General features: G+C 31.2%; 1 protein-coding gene across 2 annotated transcripts in view; it reads left to right on the top strand.

The window, feature by feature from the left end:
- Positions 1-2,154: 2,154 nt before the first annotated feature.
- The window catches only part of RhoGEF64C (Rho guanine nucleotide exchange factor at 64C), a 534,285-nt gene continuing 524,084 nt past the window's right edge, over positions 2,155-12,355 (top strand). For both annotated transcript variants that reach the window (XM_072538091.1, XM_072538090.1), the window contains exon 1: positions 2,155-2,365. The gene's annotated coding sequence lies outside the window, so the exon portion shown is untranslated. The remainder of the gene's footprint in view (positions 2,366-12,355) is intronic.

The raw sequence follows: 12,355 nt of genomic DNA, 5'->3' as shown, positions 1-12,355 counted from the left end.
AGGCTGATAAGAACGATTTACCATTTGATGGGCCATCAACTTTTAGAAGAAGCTAAAAGAAGGCAATTTTAGTTTTGTAACAACCAAAAAATCTGTCTAATGGCGTAAGAAAGATTTTGAACCTCCAGATTTGGTTTGGAATAAGGAATAGCAATCTACCCCTACAACCCCTTAAGTGAAGAGCCTTATGATCTTTTATATTTTTTTCTATATATATATATATATATATATATATATATATATATATATATATATATATATATATATATATATATATATATATATATATAAACGAACAGCAGTTTGAGCAGATGGCCACTTTTACCAATGCTTTTCATAACGGAAAAATTCAGTGCAAAAATACATGTGCAGGTCAAATTACAAGTTTATTTGGTTTACACATTATTTTGTGGTTGCCTAAAATTTCCAGCAGTTTGTTTATATTGGCACAAAAATTTGCATATCAATATATTTAGTGATACAATGTCAAAAGACCGATTTTTTCACTTTCGATCTAATTTACATTGTGTAAATACTTTGACAATCCCCAATAACTGTACCGATAAGTTCTATAGAGTACGTCCTTTGGATGATGATATCAGGTTGTTAAGAGTAAAAGTTAGAAGAAAACCTACGCATTGATGAATAAATGGTACCATTTGGGGGCCATTTGTCTGTAATTCAAGACTCAAAGGATAAGCTTACACCTTGGGGGGTAAAAATTTTTGTTCTATGCTGAAAGTCTAGCATCGCTTATGATTTTGTTTTATATCAAAGCGCTTCTACTGGCTTAGATTCCCAGCTGCTAAAACGGTTTGGATTTGGTGCTACAATAATTCTTCATCTTACATAAAGAATACATAATGAAGGGCACAAATTATATTACGATAATTACTTCCCCTCGTATCAACTTCTTTAAGTCTTGAAATAAAAGAAAAATATTAGTAGCTGGAACAATTCGAGGCAATAGGTCCAACAATCCTCCTGTGAAAACCGATAAAGAAATGTCGAAAAATGGTAGAGGAACCACAGATCAAGTAACAAGTAAAGATGGCGATGTAGTTTTAGTCAAATGGATGGATAATCGGAGTTCGCTTCTGGCTTCTAACGCTTCTATGGATGTAGAAAAACCTCAGGTGGTAAAGCTTTATAACCATTCGATGGGTAGCGTTGATCTATTAGATCAAATGATCAGTGTGCACATAATTCATATTCGTTCAAAAAAATTGGACCCTTCGAATGATTTTTCATGCCGTATACTTGTCTGCAGTAAATAGCTGGTTTGAATATCGACAAGAATGTCACATAGTAAAAATTCCAATTAAAATATTACTTTAAAGAAACTAGACCAGTTCGTGAAGTTCAATATGACTCCGTTGACCATATGCTCCAACTGGATAGAAACAAAAAGACTCACTTTGTTTGTGATAAATGCAATGTACACGTTTGTATAAAAAAAGATAGAAACTGCTTTTCTTTGTAAAAAAAAAAAATGATTTTTTGCTATTTTGAGTCTTTATAGTTTTGAAATACATTTTAGTTTTTACATTTTTTTATTACTAACTAGTTTTTGTGTTTTAACTGAATTTCTTTATTAAAAGTTTTGGTAAATCTTTTCAGTTTTTGTTCTCTATCGATAAAATTTATTTACTCTAGGACTTCAATGTGCATAATAATGTACACATATTTTTTTTCCAAACTAAATGAAAATTTTAAAAAATATACAGACTTTTATGACCACTGCCTACTACAAATTGAAGAAACAAAATTTTTTTTCTTATAAAAAAATCAGGTCTGAAAGGGTTAAAATAAGTTTATTTTGATGTTTCAACATAAACGTATTTTCAATTAAATATGTAGTCATTTCCCATTAAACATTATGTATAACATACAAATTTTAATGAGCGAAACATTGAAGACAAACTTAATAAAATATCTGCAATTTACTTACATTATAAATTTTAACCGTGTAGCTTTAAGTTTCTAATAATCTATAACAATAACATAATAATACCAAACCAGAAGAAAATATGCCCCGTACAACGAAGAACTGATAAAGGGTCGGATAAGAGGATGTCCGGTCGACGTACTCTTTCGCTGGACGTTTCGCTGCTGTTGTCGCTTCTCATAGCTTCTCGCCGTTGACTGCAAGAAGTGGATGGCGGAATCACGTGACCGCTAACCCGCTAATGCTTTCTTCTTTCTTCATTCTGTCGCGAACATTCACGCCGCATAGATACTGTTAGGACAGTTTTCGTTGCGCGAGTTTTAGTGCATATTTTTGTGTTTTTTGTTACATTTGAGTGGATTTTATTGGAGATTTGCAGTGTGTAGTGGCATTTTATAAGGATTGAAAGTTTCTAAGGTAAAGTTTACGTTTAATTACGGATATTTAAAGATGACTTTATTTGACCTTTATTCCATAGTGTTGATATTGCCTTTTAAAATATTTTCAGAACGACAAACAAAATTATACATGGCATATTTAAACAATAAAGGAATTTGATCATAATATAGTAGTTTGTGTGATATTCACCACACGTTAATAGAAATAATAATAACTGAAAAAATGACAGACAATTTGTTGTTGATCCGACTTGATACAAGAAGTTATCAATAGCCAGGAAGTGTATATATTAATTTGGGACTTATCTCTATCTTAAGGATACAGTAGTACACATACAGCTACGACAAGAGTTTACATAATATGAACTTACTCTAAAAAAAATAATATCTATATTTAATTAAAGTAAAAAAGTCCTACCAAAAACTTTTACAAGTTTCACAAGTTTAAATAGTATTTGTCAGGAAGTTAGAAATCAATGTGCTTTAAAACAGGGATCATATCTATCATCAATCAGATTCTTGAGCATTGTACGAAATGCTCAAAGTTTTAACCTGTTTTCTACTTTGTGTGAATATTCCAAAGTTCCTGTTTCTTTATTTCTGCATTTATTATGATCTAAAGTGAAAATTGCGTTTGAAAATAATCAAATCTTTTTGTTTGTTTTTTTGTCATCATCATCAATGGTTACAAATGTTCGTGGGTCTTTGGCATTTACCATTGCCTTTCATGTTTGTCGGTACTGTGCTACTATTTCCTATCACTTATTTTTTCCAGATCCTTTCTGACTGCATCTGTCCACCGTCCTCCAGATTCCATCTGGTCTTTCCCAAAACACATTGTTTCTAAGGGGATTGTTTTTACTGCGTATCACATGTCCTGCCTATGTTAGTCTATTTGTCTTTACGTATTTCACTGTTATCGTTCGTGACGTTCTTTTCCGAAGAGAGACTCTAACTCGTTGTGTCTGCGATTCTATCCATTTGTCACGCTATCTCTGCCAGAGCCATATCCTACTCCAATGATTTTACGTTTCCACACCAATAATTTTTTGTAGTTTTTTTGATACTGTCAAAATTAATAGTGTTTTAACACTGTCATTACCATATATTTGCTTTTTAAATATTATATATCCAGATTTGGCCATATGGATCAAACTCCCTCTAAGGGGAAAATTCACTCATCCCAGATACCAACGGTATCAAAAGGATTGAGCTCTGGTGGGACTCTTTCCGTGTTATCGAGTCCTAGGTGACTTGGTACGTCGGTGTATCTCCCAAAAGCTTCGCACGCATCTGGATGTCGAAAGTAGCACAGCTTTTGGCATGATCTTATATAGATGTTCATTTAGACCCAGCTTTTTTATGTTTTCTACGAGGTTCTTCGGAATGACTCCAGTGGTAGAAAGAATAATAGGTATCGTGTGGGTACTTTCCATTCTCCATTGTCTCCTTCTTTGTATTTCCAGATTTCTGTACGTGGTGATCTTTTCGTTGAACTTAACACGCAGATTATTGTCATTAGGCATTTCCATAGGGCAACCAGAAAGGCTTTTTCTATCACCTGTGTTTTAAAGTCCAAAACTCTAGTGTAAAAATTCAGAGTTTTAAGAGAAAAGTTCATTCATTTTGGAGTTCTTTTTGCTACCTATCAGATTTAAAAAATACCTATTTTAGATATTTTTTGTTCGCGAAAAATTATTCTGCAGTTTTGGAAAATATATTACACCGTTCCCTCTACACCTTTTCAGGATATGCATATTGCTCTATCCACTGTTTTTATCATTATTCCAGATTGCTTTCTTGTTTTGTCTTTTGTATTTTTATATAATTTGTTTTTAACCTTTTTTTGTCATATCTCCCTTTGAGCATTTTTAATTTTAGCGAAATTGTATGTAATAATGTTTGTTTCTTTGATCAGCAAAGTTTCATTATTAAAACTCAATTGCGTCTCTGCAAAAAGAACAACTCTATTGTTAGTTCTACAATGTTTAATTGCATTACCTGTAAAAAGAAACAACATTTGAAGCTTTTAACTAATATTAAAATGACACCTCGTATGGCAGCAATAAAAATTGAGAATAAAAAGACTTAATGTCACGGTCAAAAGATCCACTGTAAAAGAAGAAATTATAAACTAAGCTATTAACTAGAAAAATAAGATTTTAAATTTTTGATCAGTGACGTAATAAACTATCAAAATCAAAATAACATAAAATAAAGAAAAATAAAAAAAATATTCTGTTTTTCTTTACATCTCCCTATCCTCCATTATAAACGATATTTAGTCTTACTGTTTAGTGGATATTTTCTTTCAACACTGGAATAAGTTTAGTGATATGAAAAAGGTTTGATTTCTTTTTCTTGTGCCCAGTGTCAACTTCGTAGATTAAATTGGAAATCTTGTTTAATATTTTGTATAGTCCAATCCTTACTTCAGTTAACTGCTTTCTGTTTAGATGGTTTTCGTTCTCGACAATCTTCAAAATCTCATTCAATTTACTTCCTATGTAGATCAAACCGCTTTTTTTTTTATAATTGAGTGATTTTTTTTGTATTTTCCAAAGTTTTCAGGCCTTTGGAGATCTGCCTATATACTTTTAGATTTCAGTTCATTAGGCAGAATGCATACATTTTTTTCGTTTAATACATATTTTGGTGCAAATTTTGTAATTGTATGTTCTGTCTCATTAAATTTTTGTACACATTCTTGGGCAATTGTTGTCCATGCTGCTTTCGTATCACTTTCATTTAGTTTGCATCTTATTTTACTAACCAATGTTTGGTTTAGTCTTTCATTGAAACTGTTTGAAAATGCTTCATCGACAGCAGAGAATATCATTTTAATTTGATCGTTCAGTAAAAAATCTTAGACTTCTTTGAAATTTATTCCAGGATATTGATTAGTCAACACAGTTTTAATTTCCTGATCTTGTGTCACCGTTTTAATTATGTTTATGAAATCGTTTGAATTTTGTGTTTTCGATGCCAAAATAAAAGTGTACCTTCAGACATAATCTCTTAAAATGTGCAAACAAGTTTTTTTATTGAGATCCTCCAAAACCATCAATGGTATCGATGGAAACAATTTCAAATGGATATGTAGCTGGTCTTTACTGTGACATTAAACCATATTTAGATTTCCTTCTTCTAGTAAAATGGTGTTATTTTATTTTACAACTATGTTTTTCCGAAGGCGCATATTTTTAATAATGCTTACTTAAATCTTCTGATATACTTAATATATTTTTTTTCTTTTCTAACTTTATAATCTGTTATTCTTGAACCTGTATTTATTTCTAGTATTTTGTAGATCAATGTTGAGCGTCTATAATTTTTTATATCTTCCAGGTTGATTAAGTTTACTACTTTTAATATTTCAACTGTATTTTCGTAAGATACTAGAACTGGATCTCTATTTAAACAGTCTGCTTCTTGGTTATATTTTCCTGGATTATATTTTACTTTAAAAATATACGAAGATAAAAAAAAATATCAAGTCTCCCAATTCTTTATCAGTTCTAGATTTTATTTTTAAATTTCCTAAAGTTTTGTGATTTAAGTATACTATTTTGACTTTCTGTTAACTTTTTTGAAAAATATGCCACTGGCTTACTATGTCCATGTTCACCATTTGGTTCAATACAGTTCCTACCCATTTGATACTGGAATCTATATATAAATAGATAAATCGGGGTTAACAATTTTCAAAATTGGTTATGAACAAAGTAATGACTTTATTATATCGAAAGATTCTTGACATTCGTTCGACCAGGTGAACTTCATCTTTCCCTAATATATTGCGTAGTGGATCTAAAATGATTGCAATATCTTGAACAAACCTATGATAGTAGTTTATTTTCCCCAAGAATTGACGTACATTCTTTCTTGTTCTGGAAGAGGGAACTTTTTTACCGCAATAAGGTAATCTTCTACAGGTTTAATGGAATTATTTTTGGAAAATTATTGAAAAAAGTTTTTGGCAAAAGTACATTTAGAAAATTTTATTCTGAAACCTTTGTTTTCTATTGCTTCAAATTACTTTGAAAAATGCTTTATATGTTCATCAAAGCTTCTGGAAAAAGTTAGGATGTCATCTATATTCTTGACTGTCAAGTCTGAAAGATTACATTTTCTTTTAATGCTACTTAAAATCCTTTGAAAAATTGCCGAAGCCGTCTTCAAACCAAATGGGAGGCAGGCCCATTGAAAATGCCCTCTTGTGTTAGGTACAAATGTCGTTTTTCCTTGTCTCGTATTCTCATAGGCATTGACCATAATGCTGAATTTATGTCTAAAATGGAAAAATATTTACCATTTCTACTTTTTACCATTAAGTTATCAATCAATGGAAAAGGTTGTAACTGTTATAACAATTTTATGCAAAGCCTTGCTTTTCTGTCTTCTCCTTTTTTGTATGCGAGATTTACTTCAATTAAATTTTTCTTTAATGTCTCTGCTATTGGATTTTTTATCTCTTCCTGTATTAAATGGTATTAAATAGTGATTTCACAAAAAAAGCACTTCACAGCTTTTCGTAAGATACGCTCTCCCTTGTATCTGCCACGGACATTTCTAACTAACTTCCTTACCTCTATACTCACCTCCAACTAGATTTTTAATACAAAATGCAATAATATGCATCTGTTAATACAAATCTGAAATGGTTGGTCAAGAGATGATAGTACAACGATTTCAGTTCGCATTTGATTAACTCTATCTGGACATTTTCCCGTTCAGAAGCTTTTCCCTTTTTGAACGGTTACAGTGGTGATAAGTATTAAAGTTGCATTATAAATCTAAACGCTTAAATGGACGAAAACATTTAAAATGACATAAGAATAGACGCAATTATGTTTTGTGTTCCTACGCTAAAATTAATGGCTTCTCGATGTTTGAAGTGGGAATTTTTTGGATAATATATCCAAACAATATTAAACAGCATGTAAATAACAGGTTCTTAACTAAAAAACATAGATTTAACATTATTAAATTCTTTGCAAAAACAACTAAACGTGTTTTTGATACAAGTAATTAAAGCCCACGATTACGTAAAAGCCAGCAGGTTCTTATATTTAAATTTTTTCAATAATCTGTAATATACTTGGGACAAAGTTAATAAAAGTTCTTAGAGAAATTGTTCGTTATTTTATAAAAGGGTGGTAAATTTTAAAATAAAAAAAGCTTAAATTATAGAATTTTGTGCTCAGGTAAATACTTATAGTCGGTTCACAATTTGTTGATAGCTCACTACAAGTTTAACCCTAATTAGAAAACTGAAATACAGAGAGGATAGGTAATACGATATAATAGTAAAAACCAACCTAAAACTGACGGTTTAAGATGTTTTCGACTAACCCACCTTATATCTGAAGGAATACAATACCTTATAATCCTATTACGGGGGTATTTTGAATGGTTAGAGATGGCCGATCAGTGTCGTAGAGTATATGATTGAAACATTTATTTGAACTAAATAAATATATTTTTTAAATTGTACTTATGTAAATTGTATTTTTTAATAAAACTTATTTATTTTATTCAAAAATAAAAAGTTTCTTGCCATTTGTAAAAGATACATTTATTTAATTAAGGAAAAAGGCGCCAAATGTCGCCTGGCAAAATTTCCAATGTGTTTTAAATGTATCCATTATTTTCGAATCGGGAGAAAACTAATAAATATTTTTGAAAAATTTAAACGCAGAATGAAAGATTACATTATTACTCAGGGCAGAAAGTCCCTGAAAACTTCTACAATGTTTATTTTAATATGTTATGTAACATATGTTGGGGTGAAAATAAAAGAGAATATATAGTATAATTTTTAATTGAAAATATTGCATGCAAAAGAAACTTTTTCTAATTATTCTAATAAATTCTAACTATTCTAATAAATATTTCACTCTGCCTTTAAATTTTTCAAAAATGCTTTTTAGTTTTCTCAGGATTTGAAAAAAAAATGGATACATTTAAAACGCATTGAACATTTTGACAGGCGACATTTTGAGCCTTTCCCCTTTAATACCTTACGATTACAACTACTATTACTTACCCTATATAATTACGATTAGAAAACTATTCAAATTCAAAATAAATAGAATCAACTTCTTCTTCTATTACATGTCTTACTGCATCTTTCCAGTTTTGTTTTGTAATATGTTGTAAAGACTCGTATAACAATTCACGTACAGCTTGTATTTTATATGACGTATTTTTTCTAGCCACATAACTTTTCATTTGTACCCAAATGAGTTCAATTGGATTTATTTCGCAGTGGTAGGGTGGAAGTCTAAAGACTGTGATGTTTCGCCTTTCCGCCATTTTGTCAACTACGTATTTCTTGGACTTAGATTTGTGTTGCCGGGCAATTTTTCAAAGTTCTGCTTTTACCATTCCATCTTCGTAAGGCAGATACTTATTCCGCAGCCAGTCAAGAATATCCTGTTTCTTCCACGCAGTCTTCCCGGAAGTCTTTCTACTAGTCGTGAATGATAAGGTTCATTATCTAATACTATAATTGAATTTGGTGTTATGTGTTTAATCATCTGCTCAAAATACTCTTCGAAAACATCAGCTGTCATCTCCTCGTGATAGTCTTTTGTGTTTTTAAACTGAAATTCCAACAAACCATGCTTAAAAAATCCCTTTTCACTGCCAATGTGAGAAAATTAATCTACTGCCTTTACCAGAAGGTGGGGAGATACCAGTAGACCAACCTTCCATAAAGGCTTGCCTGGAGCTTAATATATTTTTATCTGACCAAATTTTTTTTAGAGTATGACCTGAGTTTACCCACGTTTCATCCTGGTAGAAGACTGGCCTTCCTTCAGCCCGGAATTTTCGTATGGATCTTAGATAATTTCTTCTCCAACATGTTATCTCCTCCCGGCCAATCAAAAGTGATTTTTGGTCTGATTTCTCCCACCGGAAATTTAATTCTTTTAAAACTTGCCACAATTTAGTTTGTCCAATATGAGGCAAATCCGGGTCGTCTCTAGCTTCTTGTAAAATTTTGTTTAGGTTTGGTATTTCTTTTTTGAAAAAAAAAAGAAAAAATAATTTTGTTTTTGTGGCATGCGAAGTTATTGATAACTTTTTCGTAAAAATAGCATAGCCAAAGCCCAAAATCGTTCTTGGTCCATGATTTCTGTTTGATTTCGGGAATATCTAATTATATCATAAACATACGACTCTTCGGTTTTTCTTTTTGGAATGCTTGCTGGTCGTTTTCTCCGGTTTACCAATGGTGAATTGGTGGTAAAATACCAAGATAAAACTATATTTTGAAAACTTTAATATTATTATTATTTGAGGATGACATTGGCCCAATGATAGAGCTACCGTTGATGTATTTTGTATCATAATAAGGATTTACAGAATTTTTTTTGGTAGATTTCAAAATGAAAGAAGTAAAAAAATACAAAAAATTGTCCTCATAGAATGTATAGTAATGCAGGTATTAAAACTTATTTTTTTTGTTTTTTATAAAACAGAAATCATAGTTAACCAATAAAGCTGGCAAATAGTATTTTACTTTTGTTTTTCTATTATCGTCTGATTTTCTTCGATTCGTTGGTGCATCCGCTAATTATTCTTTTTATCGTATGTTGTGCTTGTTTTTCTCTTCAATAATTTACGTTTTTACTGGCATATTCTTCTGATATTTCAATTTCGTGTACTATACATTACTTTTTTAGTTATCCATAATGAATGGCAACGGGCATTATCCATAACTACGACTGAATTTATTAATTTATTGGTAGGAAATATATCATCTGACCAAAATAATCTTCGAAAATAAAAGAGACTATTTCTTTATGGTACTTATTCTTTAATAGAGTTTAAAATAAATTCTAACAAACCTTGATCAACAAATTCTTTATTTACTCCAATATGAGTTATAATCAAGCGACGACTAGTCTAAAATTTTATTCCAGTAGACAATCCTTCAGTAAATGCCTGACCAGCAATTGTGACCTATTTACCTTGCCAAACTTTTCCTACAAAATGTCCTTCATTAATCCATGTTTCATCCAGGTAAAAAATATGAGTTTTCCCTCTTCAAAGTTTTCGAATTTTTCATAAATATAAATATCTCCTCCTCCAACAAATGTTTCTTCTTTATCTATACATATTTTCTATCGTTCTTCTCCCAAAAGAAGGCCTATTTGGTCACCGTTATTGTCTGCTGGGCCGATCGTAGGCCCAGCTTGCAAAGACCTAATGTCCGCTCCCCCTCTAGACAAGGTTTCCGTAGTATAACAATACAGTAGAGCGTCGATTATCCGAACTAATTAGGGGATATAGGTGTTCGGAAAATAGTTTTTTCGGATAATCAAACTGTATTGAAATAGCCATACATATTTATCGACAGATGAATGACAGTGATATTTACATACCTACATCGTATTTATATCTTTAATGACGAATAGGAATGAAACAAAATAGTGTAGTCTTTCAACAAAACATAATCTAGGTACAATATTGAGGAACATTAAAGATTTTTTAAGCCTTAATTACAAACGCTAGGCCGTTATGAGCGTCTAGGTCTCGTGTTTTTTAAGGACATATACTTGATACTAGTCGCTCTCAGCGTGTGCTTCAAACCAAAGTCAATATCTAATCTTTGTATCTGAAGCTCACGAATGTCATGTCTTGCTTTGAGTCGTTTTAACCAGCATATGCTTGCTTGAAAATTTGACAGCTCTTCGAATTTTTCGTTGAATTGAACTGCTTTTTTACACAGAATCGGATCAGAAATAGGTTCTCTTTTGGTCCCAGATTTTTTTTGGGTAAACCATTTATAAACAGCGTTATCTAAATCTATGTTTGAGGCAAGTTTCATCGTTTCATGACTTGTGGATCCGTCACAAGAATCAAGTTGAGATATAAAGTTACTTATGCTCGTCTTTTGTTTTTTATATCCGTTTTACCAGCTTACCAACTTTGTATTCATTGAATAATTTGGTTATAGATTTATTGGAAAATAGGTTAAAAATGTTGTTTCATTGATAAAATTAGATGTGGCCTACGAGCGACCCTTGTTTTGCCACCAATGTTTGCGAAAGGTTTGACTAAATTGGCTTTCTTGTTTTAAAAAATAAAATGAATGCACTTTTCTTCGGATTGTTTTTATTACAATATTATCTATTTGCGAGGGTTTTCTTAACTTTTTTGATGTTTCTGTAATAGTACCTACCTTGTTTTGTTTGTGTCAAAAGTGTATACATAAATAGTTGTTTGAACACTTGAACTGTTTGAACACTTACCAACTATACTCCGAACAGTACTATGTGAGGTATTCATGTAGAAAGGCATTTAAAGGTATATTTAATACTACAATTTTCAAATGCACCGTTCAATGAAATTTTAATTTCACAGGAGTAAAATAAGACGTTTGTGTCATTTTTATTGCAGGAGTTCACTCAATCTTCTTCTTCAAGTGCCATCTCCGCGGCGGAGGTCGGCAATCATCATAGCTATTCGGACTTTTGAGACGGCTGCTCTGAAAAGTTCATTTGATGTACATCCGTACCACTCTCTCAGTGGTACGGATGTACATCAAATGAACTTTTCAGAGCAGCCTTTCACTCAATATTTTTCTGTTATTAGTGCAAAACTTACTTCTTTACATCATATTTAGAAGCCTAAACACACAAAAATGTATATTTTAACTAAAATAATTCACAATTAGAAATTATAAATATATCGATTGGAAATTTTAATCCTGCCTAAGAATATTGGGAGCTTCTTAATGATACTAGTTTAAACGTGAACATATTGTGTAGGTAACCTCATTATTGGTTGATTAAACTTACTGCAACATATAAGACAAAAAAACTTTAAATAAATTTAAAATTCGTGGTCATCGGCTTATGCCATTAAGTTGGGTGTTATTAGCTGTGTCAAAAAAACTGTGCTTCCAAAAATTTTCAAACAGAGTATAGCATTTTAATTTTAAAAATATTCCCACAGCATTATTTAAAATAATTTTAAATATATTGATTATTTA

This window comes from Diabrotica undecimpunctata, chromosome 7 (assembly GCF_040954645.1).
Source record: "Diabrotica undecimpunctata isolate CICGRU chromosome 7, icDiaUnde3, whole genome shotgun sequence".
Taxonomy (NCBI): Eukaryota; Metazoa; Arthropoda; class Insecta; order Coleoptera; family Chrysomelidae; genus Diabrotica; species Diabrotica undecimpunctata.
The sequence above is the reverse complement of the archived record's forward strand: the minus strand, read 5'-3'. Positions and strand labels throughout refer to the sequence as shown.